The sequence below is a fragment of the Ostrea edulis genome, chromosome 1 (genome assembly GCF_947568905.1).
Source record: "Ostrea edulis chromosome 1, xbOstEdul1.1, whole genome shotgun sequence".
Taxonomy (NCBI): domain Eukaryota; kingdom Metazoa; phylum Mollusca; class Bivalvia; order Ostreida; family Ostreidae; genus Ostrea; species Ostrea edulis.
The window spans coordinates 22,456,125-22,472,990 of NC_079164.1; positions in this window are offsets into that span (position 1 = coordinate 22,456,125).

Sequence of the window (16,866 nt, forward strand, 5' to 3'; positions counted from 1 at the left end):
CTCTCAACTGATTCGATACGCAAGAGCTTGTTCTGCTTATGGTCAGTTTTTAAATTGAAGCAGGCTACTGACAAACAAGTTGATGGTGCATGGGTTCCAACAGTCTCGTTTGAAGTCAGCATTTCGCAAATTCTATGGTCGTTATAACGATCTAGTTTGCCAATACAACCTATCATTGGGTCAAATGCTGTCTGACGTGTTTCATACCGATTGTTAGGCCGTTCTTGGCACACTGATTTTGACTACGGATAACTGTTTACCTGATCAAGATATAGGGCTCACGGCGGGTGTGACCGGTCGACAGGGGATGCTTACTCCTCTAGGCTCACGAATCCACCTCTGATATATCCAGGAGTCCGTGTTTGCACAACTATCTATTTTGTATTGCTTATAGAAGTTATGGGATTGATCACTGTTCGTTATCTTCACCTTTCATGAGGATGTAAAAGTTGAAAATAAACAAATCTCAAGGACTCGACGAATTACACATAAAGCTTCTAAAATGACATCAATAACCATCAATATGCTACTGGAAATATTCTGTTTAACCAGCCAATGAATGATTGATTGATTGAATATTGTTTTACGTCCCTCTCGAGAATATTTCACTCATATTGAGACGTCACCACTGCCGGTTAAGGGCTGCAAAATTTAGGCCTATGCTCGGCGCTTATGGCCATCGAGCAGGGAGGGATCTTTATCGTGCCACACCTGCTGTGACACGGGACCCCGGTTTTTGTGGTCTCATCCGAAGGACCGCCCCATTTAGTCGCCTCTTATGACAAGCAAAGGGGTACTGAGGACCTATTCTAACCAGGATGCCCACGGGATGTCAATGAATGAATGGATATATGTACTAGACACAGACAATTATATCGTTTGGGTTCAAATTTACTATTAAAGAGTAAAGGTATAGAACTCTAAATATAGGATACCCAAGTTCGCCGATGTAAAAACAATAAACCAAATAGTATAAAATTCTACACTGTATTCTAATATATTCATACATAACCAATCTACATTACTACTAAAGTTCATTCCGAAATTCCATATACTTCTCAAGATATGCATAAATGAATGCGGAAAAATGCCTATCAATTTTGGTCGAATTTTAGCTGGGTCCTGACACTATACGACTAAATAGAATGTTTGAGCATTGCAACAAGCTATTACATAGAATGTGTAGCATTATATATCATTTCTAAGTTGAATTTCTTACCCCAGTTCATAAACTGACGTCAGTTATCGCTCCAAGTGACTGAAAATTGTAAAACCGTCTGCCCTTTGACTTATCAAAGCCATTTTGACTGGTGCAACTAACTACCCCAATTAAAATCATTTTTGTAAATCGTCAAACTCCTGTGTTAATGTGGTTTGGATAAAAATCTGGTCACACACTACTAAGAGATTTGGTTCCACAAGTTGCGTTCAACCCCGAGTAGGACGTAAGTGGGATTCTTGTGCTATATATTATAACTATTTCTTCACGTAGAGTAGTTATCTTTGTTAGAGAGTTCATTTCAATCTCAATACTACTTCATGACAATTTGTACTATGATTGAAAATACAGAACTTACTGGTTGACAATTACTTTGTACAAAGCATTTAAGCATAAAAATTAAAAGCAATAAAAAGAAAACTGTGTAATATTTAATCAATCTATTAGAAGGCGTCCTAAACTATCGGAACTCTTCAGTGTTGAGAAGGTAAAATATGAAATGGTGGCCGTTTGCAACGGCTTCGAAAATAGCCAACTTGAATTACTGTGGGATTTACACCTTGTAAAGGTAAGAAATGCATGTTTCATTGTGATAGGGAGTTAATAGGATGTCTGAGGCGAAAAGTTGAAGCGGGCAAGAAATTCAATTTAACCCATTTTAATCGCAACAAGCGGCCGAAGTTCAGGCAAGATTTCCCGAATCACTTTATGTGACACTGGTCTGAGATTCGGAAGAGGCGTCAGTCCAAATATCCAGCCTCGACGAATCTCGCTGAGATTAACTCATCATCTGTTAGGAGCTCTAAGCATCTTTTAACATTGGCCCACAGGGGCTAAGCCCGTTTTGGGCCCGAACTCTGTGATACCATAAATATAGAAAGGGTTCTAACTCTTGACACATAAAAAAACTAACCACTCGCTTCAAATGCCTAAAAAATCTTAAACTAGGTAAGCTATGCGTAGTTTGTCGTTTTCCGTGCATAGATTAATGTTTTAACTACTTGCATGCCAAATTTCAAGTCACTGGTTCTTAAAATAACAAAGATATACGTCATCGTTCTCTCGATTTCACTTGTTTATTTTTACTAGGACATTTACCGGTCCAGGTCACGGAGTCGTTTCTCGCCTATGACAGCAGCGAAATTCAGACTAGTATGGAAGATTTCGGACCTGTCAATTAAAATTTCACATCAATTATACGCTACTTACTTCCTCATATTTTAATAATGTTCTTCGTGTAGACGTTACACGACTTATTTTTCCTCAGCAGCACCAACTGTTGGACACAGACTACCAATTATTTTCCTATACATTCCTTTATAACATAAAAATTAATATAAAAAATTCCACCGCCTCAACTTACCTGAAATTTGGCACAGACTTAGAGCAATTCAAGTCCAAAAATATTTGTGAATCTCAGGAAAATCCACCGCACACAAGTTCTGTTATGACACCGCAAGTAACCCCTACCCTGCATATTTCCCTTTCCCTTTGAGAAGCGGGTAAACAATGGCCTATTTACACCCTTCCTACTACACACTTAAGAGCAGAATTTCCCATTATTATATTTTAAAAAAAAAAAAAATCAGACCCTCTCCTTTCCATCTATGCCCTATAATAACACAATTCCACCCCACAGACATCCTCAATAATTTTTAAGAAAAAACCTCTATTTATAAATTGGCACTACTTGCGTCAATGAAATAGGGGTAAAATTAGTAGTCTGTAACCTAATAAAGACACAAACCTTCTTTGATTTTCATGAAACTTGGCACAACAACTTCTACAGCCATACTACACATCCCTATGAAGTCACATTGTATTTGTCATCTGAACGGCAGAGTGAAGGCCCTTTGAAGTGATGAGCTGAATCTCCTGAAACAGAGGATGAAATAAGCATCAGACATACAATACACAATTTTGAAATGCTCACATATGACATATGCTGCAATAAATTTCTTACCAATTATTTTTATATATTGTATACACATCCCCTTTACCTAAATAGGATAACAAATTTGCTCAATAATGTAAATAGATAATCTTAAGATTTTTTTTTTATAAAAGCTACCCCCAAATATGGTGAAGTTTCTTAAAGAATGTCTAAAATAAAATATTAACAATAGAATTTCACATAAGAAAAAATATTTCCAAATTCTACATTATATTGGCTGTAAGAAACAACAACAGAAGTCAATGAAAATAGATTAATCTCTCTGTTGTCAGCAGATAAGCAGACAGGACCACAGCAGCCACTATCAGGATGTGGCACTTACTGGTCATGCTGGATTATCCCTGGTCACATTAAAACTGTTATTAGAGATGTGAAAGATGCCATTCTAAAGTTAACCAAACATTAGGCACTATAAATATGGGTGAGCTAAGAGAATTCAACATATCAATGCCTGAATCTGCCAGAAGATGCACTACTTTACTCACCAACATGTTTAAGAAAAATATGGTTCCATGGAACAAAGGGAAGGAACTCTGCAAGAAGAAGCTCCCAAGGCAGGGCAGATTTCATCGAGGTCATTCCCCTGGCCGCAAGACTAAGACTGATGTACAGAGAAATTTTAGTCGACGATCATTTGTCAGGCTGAATTCAACAGATCATGCCCTGGTCACCAAGCCAAGTCTGGACAGCCAGTCCTACCAAACTCCTAACTGTGATGGTGAGAGTGGACCATCCTGCATTCTGCACCCACTTCCTTCCGACTTTCCAAATCAAACACCAAAGAGAAGAGAATACTTAGGCGGGCGACGTATAGTGGACGAAGAGAAGATGATGGAGATGATTAATCAAACGATACAACTTCATCAGTCTACCACCTGTACCGCTCCGAACATCACTGTGCTGCACTCGACAAAAGCAGGAATATCATGGAAATACATTCTGACTTGTGTAAATTGCCAGTTCAACTCACCTGAATTTGCCTTATTCCAAGAGATCCGTCAAGAGGGTCCTGGTCACAATGCATCGGCATCAAACATGGCCCTGGCATATGCCCTTCAGGACACTTCACTGGGGGCAGAGAAGGCTATAGAATTCCTGAGCTGCGGGGCATATGTGTTTTACAAACATCTCTTGTATCATGTGAAGCCTTTCATCAGTGCATGCACTTATGAGGGCATTGAAGTTGTAAGAACACATCTTGTTTTATACTTTTGCTGAATGTTAAAATTTAGATTAGATTTCAGAACAGGAAATTATTTCTAGATTCCATAGCCCTTGGGAGTAGTGATAATTTTTCACTAGTACTCAGGTGACCTGGGTATGTTGAATATGTCTAGAGATTCACTGTGCAATTATAATAGATTTTTTTTCTATTTTAGCTGCTTCACAATACTTCTATGCAGTTCAACAAAATACAGTGCCTCATTTACAGAGACTTGTATTTAAACAATTTCCAAGATATTGATGACGATTTTACATTTGTGGCAACATCTATTTTGCATCAGCATGATCTGCCTTTGCCTGACACCTTGAGAGACTGGACCTCTGCTCGTCATCTCTGCATATATCTGAGGGAGTGCATGATGCATTTGATGATTCTTTAACATCATGAGATGTTGTAGAATATACCTTTGTTTCAATGACTTTGTATACTTGCTTTTATTGTCAGCCGATTTCTGTTCAATAGTTTTATGTATTTAACTAATCAGATACATTTACATGTATTCACATTTTCTGGGGATGTTTTTATGCCCCCGAGATCGAAGATCGGGGGGGGGGGGGCATATTGTTTTTGTCCTGTCTGTCATTCTGTCATTTTGTAATTCTGTCATTCTGTCTGAAACTTTAACCTTGCTAATAACCTTTGAACAGTAAGTGATAGAGCTTTGATATTTCACATGAGTATTCCTTGTGACAAGACCTTTCCGTGGATACCAACATTTCTGACCCTTGACCTTGGAATTTTGCCTACTTCTTGAAAACTTTAACCTTGCCAATACCTCTTGAACAGTAAGTGATAGAGCTTTGATATTTCACATGAGTATTCCTTGTGACAAGACCTTTCCGTGGGTACCAACATTTCTGACTCTGTGACCTTGACCTTGGAGTTTGACCTACTTTTTGAAAACTTAAACCTTGATAATAACTTTTGAACAGTAAGAGATAGAGCTTTGATATTTCACATGAGTATTCCTTGTTACAAGATCTTTCCGTTGGTATTGAACCTTTTGACCTTGATATTTGACCTACTTTAATTTTTTTTTTACATTGGTCATAACTTCTAAATGTTAAATATTAGAGCTTTCATATTGTACATGAGCATTTCTTTTGACAAGATCTTTCTACTGGTACCAAGATATTTGCCCTTGTGACCTTGGCCATCTTCGGAATTGGCCATTATCGGGGGCATTTGTGTTTCACAAACACATCTTGTTATCATTGAAATATTTTAGATGTGGAGCTTTACAGAATTTCATTTGATATGAATGCTAAAGGCTATTCATGAACAGAATTTGTTGTTTGAACACTCCCATCCCCCTCCACCACCCCCACAAAAACACCCATGAATTTTGTCCAAGCCATACCTTTGTACTGTTAAACTGGCTAACCACAGGAGAAGTTTACAGAAAAACAAATTTATTTACTATACATACATATTTTCAAAATGTTTAGCACCTTCTGATATGTATTTTTCATGTCAGATATATATGATTGTGTAATAAATAATATACATGTAATTATTGATTTGTCTTTGACACTTAAAGTGCTTGTGCTTTCATTGACTATGGTTGTCCAAGCAAGGTTCTGATCTAAACTAGTCATGTTGGTTGCTATAATGTAATTTACAGTATGCATCCACATACTTGTATATATATGTTTTAGACACTATGCCATGTGACATTGTTTAAATAATCTTATATATTTTAGGGCTAATGTAATTAAGGCAATATAACTCTTTGAACCATGATTGGTGTTGATTTCTCCTAAAACCCTCATTATAACAATTATTTGATAGTATTGTGGAATTGATTCTCAGTTCAATGAAATATCTTTCTTGTGTATGTACTACCGGTACGTCTCAATGAAAAAAAATAATTGTTTAACTTTCTTATACGGATGGTTTTCTGGTAGTCATTCTTTGTTAAGAAACACTGGACCACTTGAATATGGCAGATGCTTTAACATGTTTTGGTTTTTATTATATTTCATGAATTGATATAAGGTCCATTTCCCTTTTGGGGGTGGCATGGAACCTGAAATGAACAAACTTAAAAGTTCTTTACTCAAAGATACTTTATACTAAGTTTCATTGAAATGCCAAATGAAAAATTGAAAGAGGACTTGCAAGAATGACATTCTGATCAGACAAGCTTATTGAGGTCTTTGGCTCAGTTGTATGGAGTGCCAAATCAATATAAACTCAAATAATTTAAGGCATCTTTAATTATTTTGAAGATACTATCAATTCATTTGAAGCATGCAACAAGTCAATGATCTCTTCAAATAATTTTAACATATTTTCATTTCAGAATTTTTGCATACATTAATTGAATTGGTGATAGCAGTAATTATTCTGCTGAATTGATGTGCGCTATGATTGAGTTGCATCATTATCAGAGTTTACCGAAACAGTGGACTCTCTAGCCAGTCTGGGGGCTGAGCTAGTTGCATCAGAATTGACAGAAGCAGAATTCTCTGGCCAGTCGGGGGGCTGAGTGGTATCAGAGTCTATTATTTATTTATTTTTATTTTTTCAAAATTCAGAAATTTAAAAACTGCATGATCAGATTTTTTTGTAACACTAATAATTAATGTCACTTTATTGCGATGACTCTTCAAGTACAAACCATGATATTAAAAAAAAAATGAAATGAAATGATAGATAAATAAATAAATAAAATATTTGTAAGTTACTTTATTTATCCAGGGACCTATATACTAACTATAGTATAAAGGTCCCTGATTTATCTGTAAGTAAGTCACTAATTAAGAAAATTGCATCATCGGTAGCTTATGACCCCTTTTGCCTTGCCTTGTAATTGATATTGTTGAAAATTTGGCAAATAGCATTTTTAACCACCCAGTCCATACCCTACTTTTCTTTAAACGCTGAAAATCCAGCTAATTCAGTGAGGAAGAAATGTCGCTACCATATTTCGAATTTCCTCTAGACTATAACAAATTAAATACCGCATTGCTATCAGTCACAGATTGACACTGGTAGGGGTATGGGGACCTGGTCTGTGAGTGTGATGGAAAATATTCTGATGAAAATAAAGATTCACTCATCATTCAAAAATGTATAAACATTGTGTTAATGTATACCACCGGTACGTTGTGAGTACGTTAATAATGGGAGTTATCTTTCCCTGGATATTTAAATCAATCAAATACTATATGAACACGGGCAATTATCGTCAATGTTTGACCTCAGTATAATTTATTCATGCATAAAATGTATTAATATGTCACTCTTTGTTGCGTATTTCACCGTTAAGTAAATGTTTACATATACTCGCTCTGCTTAATCGCTTCAATCTCAAAGGGATTTTCTGGAATGTGCCTAATTACGTGAGATACGCTAAATATAGCTATTTTAGATCCGAACGATCAACTTCGCATCATTCGTAGGCTCTAGGTTTATCCATACTAGCCCGTAAAAAATGGGGTGGAACCTCGTCCCACTTTTCCTGTAGAAATAAAAATAGAACATGACGCGCCACCTAGCGAGCGTGGTTGTTGCTACAGTCAGTTTGCTAACCTACTGAGCTACTTAGCTAGGTAGTTAAATCCAAAAGGAATAGATAAATGTTGCTAATACTGATTTTTTTCATCCATGTTTTAAAAGGAAGTCAGTCATTATGACGATGTAAGGTAACTCCTTAATTATACATTGTATGCACCCTTAGATGGTTGTGTGAATAGCTGGGAAACAATTAACTGCATGACGTATGTGTACTTAGTACCACCTTTGTGAATTATCTAAGCAGAAGGATGGTCATGTATACAAAATGATGTGGGATTTAGCGGTGGAGGTGCTACTTAGTACTGACACGCCCACTCCCCGGATAAGGTTGTTCCTGTACCAGAAATGGACACATCATGCGATGACACCCTATTCAGTACATTAAAAAAATCAACATAAAACACAGATTAAAGAGATCCATGAAAGGTGAAGACAACGAACAGTGATCAATCTCGTAACTCCTATAAGCAATACAAAATAGAAAGTTGGGCAAACACGGACCCCTGGATATACCAGAGGTGGGACCAGATGCCTATGAGGAATAAGCATCCCCTGTCGACCGGTCACACCCGCCGTGAGCCCTATATCATTTAATGCGTAATTAAGCCCTGGGGTGGCCTGTGTTACGAAAAAAAAACAACTGCCTGTGTAGCTGGCCAGTGTGTTTGATAAAATTCCCTTTCTATCTATCATGTCACAAAGATATAAAATGTTATACACCGGTTCCAACAAAGATTTATTCATTGAATTATTCACATTTATCATCCTCCAAAAGAAACACATACCAGGATACCTTTTCAAAGTGAAACTACGTCACGTGATTTCCCTCTCGACCAACCACTTGCACAGTCACGCATGAAATAATATCTGCCTTCACGCTTCATATAATATCTGTCATTCTGTAGTCGGAGATTATTATTGTGAATCCGATTCAGACAAACGTTTTCTGTTTCAAGCGTCCAAATCTTTTCCACCAACAATAATAATCTTGTCTTTTTGGCTGGTCCAGAATTATTATTGTCAGTACAGATTATATTCTGTAGCGTTCAAATAAAAAAGATAATTATTGTTGGCGATCTTCAGTAATTATTATTGTGGTGGAAAGATTATATTTATAAAGATAATGTGTGACTTTAAATCGGGTCGGTTTATAATTATTGCGGCAGTATTTATAATTATAATAAATAAATGTCATAAATGAAGAATATTTTTCTTTTGGGGATGAAATTATAATTTGGTATCTGAGAATCGGGACAGATTATTATTATCGCTTCGATATAATAATAATATCGGCAAATAGGGGGTAATTTTTATTTTTGGAAGAGATTATAATTTTGGTATTTTATATAGGGAAAAATAATAATAATGTGGGGGTACCCTACGGCTTTCCATACCTCTGGTATGTCTAAGGGTCCATTTTGTTTGCCCTAATCTTAATGCTATCAACATCGCTTTTTCATACAGAATTCTTTTTTATATGAGTAAAATAATGTCAAAATAAAAATTAAAAAAAACCCCAAATATTTACCACTAAATCTACAAACGTAGTTACCCTGCCAATAACATGTTTATTGTTTTTGGCTTTCTAATCAATATAATATTATTTTCTAGGGAGCGAATTAGGACATATCCTATTCTTCCAATGGACTGATCCGTAAAGGGATAATGGATGACGTAATTATGCTCAAGGGAGGATGAGTTGATGAATCAACTGGTACCCGGTAAGATTCCCTATTCAGCACTGCGAAAAAAAAATACATAATCAAAAAGACAAAGAAAGTAAACAAAGTAGACCAACTTATGAAGTAAAGTATTATCAGCCTAAGAAGGTAAATAATTATCAGGCATCCCCACATTGGTCATGTCTTCTACAGTATAAGGATATAGAATCATAAGAAAACATAATTCATCAAAGAGTTTCATTTTTTTTCTGATCATGGCACATAGGTCGAACGTTTCCTAACTGGAAGAAACCAAAGAGTGTCAATTAAAGGAGTACATTAAGTTACATCAGGTATTCCTCAAGGTTCGGTTCTCGGACTGATGCTTCTCCAGAATTGTCCCCTCGGAAATATATCTATTCGTCGATAACAATTTTCTCTCTCAAAAGAATATCCCAAGAAAAAGGCTACGAAATACTGCAAGTAGCCCTGGACTGCAGTGTATGAATCCGATTTAAGCGACACATGGCTACAAAGGTTTAACTCAGATCAATGTAAGCATATGTATATCAGTGAGAAAAAAAAATCACACATTACAATAAAGATACAAACTTAAGAGAAAAACCCTCTACAAATAGCAGATAACAATCAAAGTACTGAAAGTACTTAAAAGCGCTAAGCTGACTTCATGAATTCTGTATGTAATGTTAATGAGCAGGAACAACATTAAAAAAAGGTTTATGCATTGTTCTTTATTTTCGCATAACTAAGTAGTACATTTTCTGTAAGAAAATAACAAATATGGATAGGAAGCAATGTCCTGAAACTTTTCAACACGTTGAAATATAAATTTTATATGATGTTGTTAAAACAATGGCCACTATGATAATTTTGATCCCACACTAAACTAAAATCCTATCCTTGGATCATGAAATTTACAATTTTGGTAAAGGACACCTGTTCTTATCAAATATCTATAATCAGAATTTAGTATCAATAGCATTACCACCGCTGCGGTGGTCCAGAGGTAAAGTGTTCGCTCTGTATGCGGGCGGTCGGGGTTCGAATCCCGGCCGCGACAGACCTAGTTCGTTAAACAGGTAGTGACAGTTCCATCACCAAACTCTCGGCATCAGGTGTGAATGTCACGGGTCCTCGGAGATGGCCTTTAAAACGGATATCCCGTGTCACAGTAGGTGTGGCACGCTAAAAAACCCTCACTGCTCAATGGCCGTAAGCGCCGAGCATAGGCCTAAATTTGAAGCCCTTCACCGGTCTTGGTGACGTCTCCATATGAATTAAAAATTATTGAGAAGAACGTTAAACAAGATACAATCAATCAATAGCATTTAAGGCTATGTTATTCAAATATTTGACAAATGAACACTTTATACCCTATTTAGCTCCCACCACCTTCCCTAGGCAAGGGTTTCTGATCCGCTCTGCTCCGGTCCCTGGATCATTAAATGCTCTACATGACTATGCATTTTTTTCTCTTACAGATGTGATGTTATAGAGAAGAACATTTTTGGTAGAAAATGTGAAAACAGTTGTAATGGTAGTTTTCGGTATAAAGTGTTCAATTGTTATTGCGCAACTAACGTACTGTTGTGTTCCAGTTAAATAGTGTATGAAATATTTTTAGAATACAACTGAAATGAAACAAATCAATAGTTTGATACATATATGTAAGTCACTTATAATAGAAAGGAACAAATAAACTGGACAAAAAAGAAAATTACACATAACCACATACACTAACAAATGCCACATGTCAAAACACACCAATAATGCAGGATTATGAAACGCTTGACATCCATTTCATTACCTTACCAGAAATAATTTAAATACACACATAAACATGCATCTGTATGACTTGTACTACAGAATCCAGTGCATACTGTAATTATCTGTAAATAGCAATCAAACCATGAAAGTGGAATTATTTTTTGTAATCAATAATGAAGTTATTTTCAATTCAAAATCAGGTTGGAGAGAATCTGAATCCAAATAAGTCCGATAAATACATGTATAACTGAAAACAAAATTTAGGAAGTTATTTAGAAAAGATGTTCATCATACATGTGCAATATTACTTTGAAACGGAATACTGCGTCATCAACAAGAGCGGAGATAGCTCATTTTTAACATGAAAGTTAGTGCAAGAGGATATACTAATTCAAATATGATGATGAATTAGACTAACATATAAGCATGGATTTACATTTAGCAATTGTAGTGATTGTTTGTTATACGTAAATCTAAAAAAAAAAAAACAAAAAAAAAAACACAAAAAACCAAACAACCCCCCCCCCCCCCCAAAAAAACCCCAAGAGTTTGTACACAGGTACATTAAACGCTGTACTCATCAACTTGTGTGTATTACACTTCTTGTGTAAAAGCTCATATTCATATTGCAAAGGAGACTCATCCGTTTGTCTGAATGAGACATAATACACATTGCTATTGTTTTAATTTTATAAAACAGTTCTTTATATGAAAATGCTAATAACCTTAGCAAAAAACCATAAGATTCGAAGCTTGTGTAGGAGTTCTAATATGAAAAAACCCCCAACGCAACAGAAGTGACTCGCAATAAATATGCAAGATTTACAACATGTAAATGTAGCTAAATGAAAATCCCAAACTAGGTACTGAAAAGTTACAAAAGTAATTTTCAAACGGTAATGTTCAAACCGCTGTTAGAAATAATGAAGAGGCATCTCACCAAAAAACTAAATGCATCTTTTTTATATGAAAAGATCGTTCAGCGAAAACAAAATGTGGGGACAGGGAACAACGACAGTACATCCATGCCCCTCCCCCTTCTTCATCAATTGTACGTTCGGAAATACATGTAGCATATGCATATGCATGTCATTGTCAATTGTTTGTTTGAAGTACAAAGAAATTGAAAACACGATTACTTTTCGTTGTATGTAGCGTGCTGTGGACCGCAAACCATTTCACATTCATGCTTGACACAGTGGCAATGTTTATCTAACACTTGTTCTAAACATATGTATTTCAGTATACAGCCCTCGTAAAATTCCACGCAGTGTTTTGAATACTTGAAACCGGAGTATTGTCTTCCATAATATAATATGATATAATATAATGTTGTACCTTTTATCTTTTCCTTGCCCCAAAACTATTATTTTTAGTCTCATTTTTGAAACTAAATCACGAAATCAAATTTGATTGTATTGACGATGATTCTGAAGAATATCTTGGTCGTTTAGAAATAATAAAGTAAGCTTAAGTTACACCGTTGCATCCTCTAAATTTCTGCATGACCGACTTACATATATGATCGGGGAAGGTGTAAGCAGTTACGCAATATCATCCTTCTGAGACACCGATCTCTGTCCTTCGCTGTCAAAGCATAATCGTGCACAAATTCTTTCTCGTTCACAATGGACGCGGATCAGTTAATTTTTTACTGTGTTGCACACATTTTTGCTGCGTCGGACAAAAATTTTACTGAGTCGGAACAGCAGCCAAAACACAAGTGGAAAACCCTCCTGACTCGTGTATAGCTTAATGACGTGGCTTCTAATTATAGATTGCACCATGCAAATTGATCTTCCTGGCTTCTAAGCGCCATGCGAAGGTAACAATGCAAAGGCACCCTAGCTAGAAAGGTTTCATATACATATTCTTATTCAATTTTAGATTTTGAATCACTTTAATTATTACAGACGCAGATTCAAATGGGAATTTTAACTGAAGAATGACCTGCATCTGTGTCTCACTTTCCCCAAGAATGAGGACAAAAATATCACCCTTTTTATACATATTTTATTCACTGTTCAACGAACTGTATTTCCGGGGAAAAAATGCAAATGCAGATATGAATGTTATCCCCTTGCTAGATCAGTTGCAAAATTACGACTACTTTAAACACGACTTGTTGACTACAGCGATGCATAAATTCGCCTATAGGTGGCGATAAACATGATGACGAAAGCAAAAACCAACTGGCAGCAATAAGCGCTTAAGCTACGCTTAGCGCTTAAAAATATACACAGGAGAAATAATAGACAACAACTTTTAAAACATTTGAAGATCACATATGCGATAAGATAAATCAATCCATGTTTGCGATGATAAGAGGAGCATTTCAAAATTTAGACGCATACCTCTTTATTCCATTTTATAAGAGCATAGTAAGGATGCATCTTGATTTTGCAAGCCAAGCCTGGTCTCCCTATGAAATAAAATACACAGAAAAAAGAAGTATACATATAAATATTCCAGGTCTAAAAGGTTTGAACTACCCGAAGAGACTAAAAAAAGTTATGATAAACATAACACCTGTTGAAGGTTCGTGACTGATACAATTTATTCAGACACATTGACATAAGTTAATATACGACTTACATGCGCAATAAGCCCTGAAATATGTAAAGAACAATAAATTTTTACTCAGTGTCTCTGTGTACATCTTAACGATTTCTATCTAATACATTTAACTTTACAATGAAAGGTGAAGATATCGAACAGTGATCAATCTCAGAAATCCTATACGCAATACAAAATAGAGTTGGGCAAACACGGACCCCTGGATATACCAGAGGTGAGATCAGGTGCCTAGGAGGAGGAAGCATCCCTTATCGACCGGTCCCATCCAATATTATTGCAATATCATAATTCATATCATGTACAAAAATTGCATTTAAAGGGAGTTAAATCTTAAAATTACAATCCATATGAAATAGTACATACACACTTCTCCCTAAATAATCATAAAATAATTTACTGATTTTAAGTAATACAGATGCAGTCATTACTAAGCTCACGACTCTATAGTAATAAGCTTACACTGTACAGCTTAGTGTAATTACACTTCATGTAACGATGAGTCGATGACCATGTTAATATGATTTTATACCGGCCCAACGGACCTATGTATCCTTTAAGAAATTAAACAGTCTCCTCATGTACTACGGGACGCCAAATGTGATTATTGTGATTTTGTACTCGAAATCCAATTTTGTGAGGACAAAAGCGAGGTTTGTTCAACAAAATGAGTTCTGCTCAGATTAACAAAAGTTATTACAAATCACGAAAATAGATTTTGCCATACAAAATTATCTTTCAGTAGAAAAAAGTTACTTTTGTCATGACAAAATTTATTTTTGTAGACAAAATTCACTTTGTATCAAAAGCTAATGTTGTATGCAGACTCGTTTAAATTCGATTCTGTAAATTAATCTGTAAACAAAACTGAGATATATCTGACAAAAGTCAGTTTTTTGAGACGAAATTGAATTCTGTGAATTGTTTTTAATGGTAACTTCAATTTCATAATGACAAAAATAAATTTTGTTATACAAAATTATCTTTCAATGAACAAAAATGATTTTCTTTTGTCATGACAAAATTTTTGTATACAAAAGTCATTTTTGTCATGACAGAATTCATTTTGTCACTTATACATACTGTACATGTATGCAAATAATTCCATTCTAGACCTTTATATGTAAGCGGCTCGCCGATTGGTTGATATGCTCACACTTAGCTCATCCTTTGGTTCAATATACAAGTAAATATTAAGCTGATGATAATGTCTTCGTTAGACAAGCTACATGTTGAGGCCATCATGGTGTTTAGTACTTTCTTCGCTTCTACTGCAATGAGAGACCTTACAAAATCGTGATGAGAGTTTTTATTTACATGAAAGGTGAAGATAACGAACAGTCAGTGGCGAATTTAAGGGGGAGGGGCGCAGCCGGCGCGCGCCCCCTAAAATTTTCAAATTTAAGGTAAATCGTGGTATCTTGGTTAGAAAAATGTACTAAACGATAAGATAAGCAATAATTCCTTCCACATTGTTCGTTATCTTCGCCTTGCATTGGAGAAATAAATGACAAAATCTTTTGATTTCCTGAATTACTTTATTGGGAAAACTTTTTTTTGTTCCAAAAATCATTAAAATTTGCGTCATTTTATTAATTTCACCTTATTAAAATGATAGAAAATAGTACAAACGACTCAATAGGAAACATAATTATGCAAGGTGAAGATAACGAACAGTGATCAATCTCATAACTCCTACATGCAATACAAAATAGATAGTTGGGCAAACACAGACCCCTGGACACACCAGATGTGCCATATAAAATTTGTAAAATCCAGGAGTTTTCAGGGGTTTCGCTCCTTGGGCCCCTACCAGCGCTTTGCCCTTGACCCACTGGGGGCCTCAAAGTGGCCCCAGACCCCCTGCCGCATAAAGTGGCGCCCCCGTAACCGCAATTCCTGGATCCGCCCCTGACATTTATCAATCTCATAACTCCTATTAGCAATTAAATATGGAGAGTTGGACAAACACGGACCCCTCGATATACCAGAGGTAGGATCAGGAGCTAGGAGGAGTAAGCATCCTCTGTCAACCGGTCACACCCGCCATGAGCCCTATGTCTTGATCAGGGAAACTGAGTAATCTGTAGTCAAAATCAGTGTGCTAAGAATGGTCTAACAATCGGTATGAAACACGTCAGACAGCATTTGACCCAATGATAGGTTGTATTGGCAAACTAGTTCATCATAACGACCATGGAATTAGCAAAATACTGAATTGAAATGAGACTGTTGAAACTCCTGTAACATCAACTTGTTTGTCAGTAGCCGGGCTCGATTAAAAAAAACCCCTGATGATACACAGAACAAGCTCTTGCATATTAAATCATTTTAGAGATATAAACACCATATGCAGGTGATAATGGAATATTGCTACATAAATATGGGAAGTTGACGATGGAGAACCTGAAATCATCCCGTTTGTCATAACGTTGAATTGTTAGTTTTCCGTTCATATCCATTTTCAATAAAATATTTAAATACGAAACAGATGTGGAAGACTCTATGGTGTCTTTTATCTCGAGTTCACAGGGATATATCGAATCGACATATGAATAAAAATGATTATTGTTAATAGATAAAACGTCTTCGATATATCTAAATGTCAAATTAAAGGCCACAGCAAGATATTGTTTCTTCACTTTTGAATAATCTGCTTCATGAAAGGTGAATATAACGAAGAGATCATCTCCTAACTCTTATAAGCAAGACAAAATAATTAGTTGGGCAAACACGGACCCCTGGATATAACAGAGGTGGTATCAGGTGTCTAGGAGGAGTAGGCATTCCCTGTCGACCGGTCACACCCGCCGTGAGTCCTATATCGTGATCATAAGAATATAAAAACGGGTCAGCTAACAAAGGAGCACAATTCGTGCCCTTGGGAATTCCAACAGACTGTTGGAAGACCTGATCACCAAAG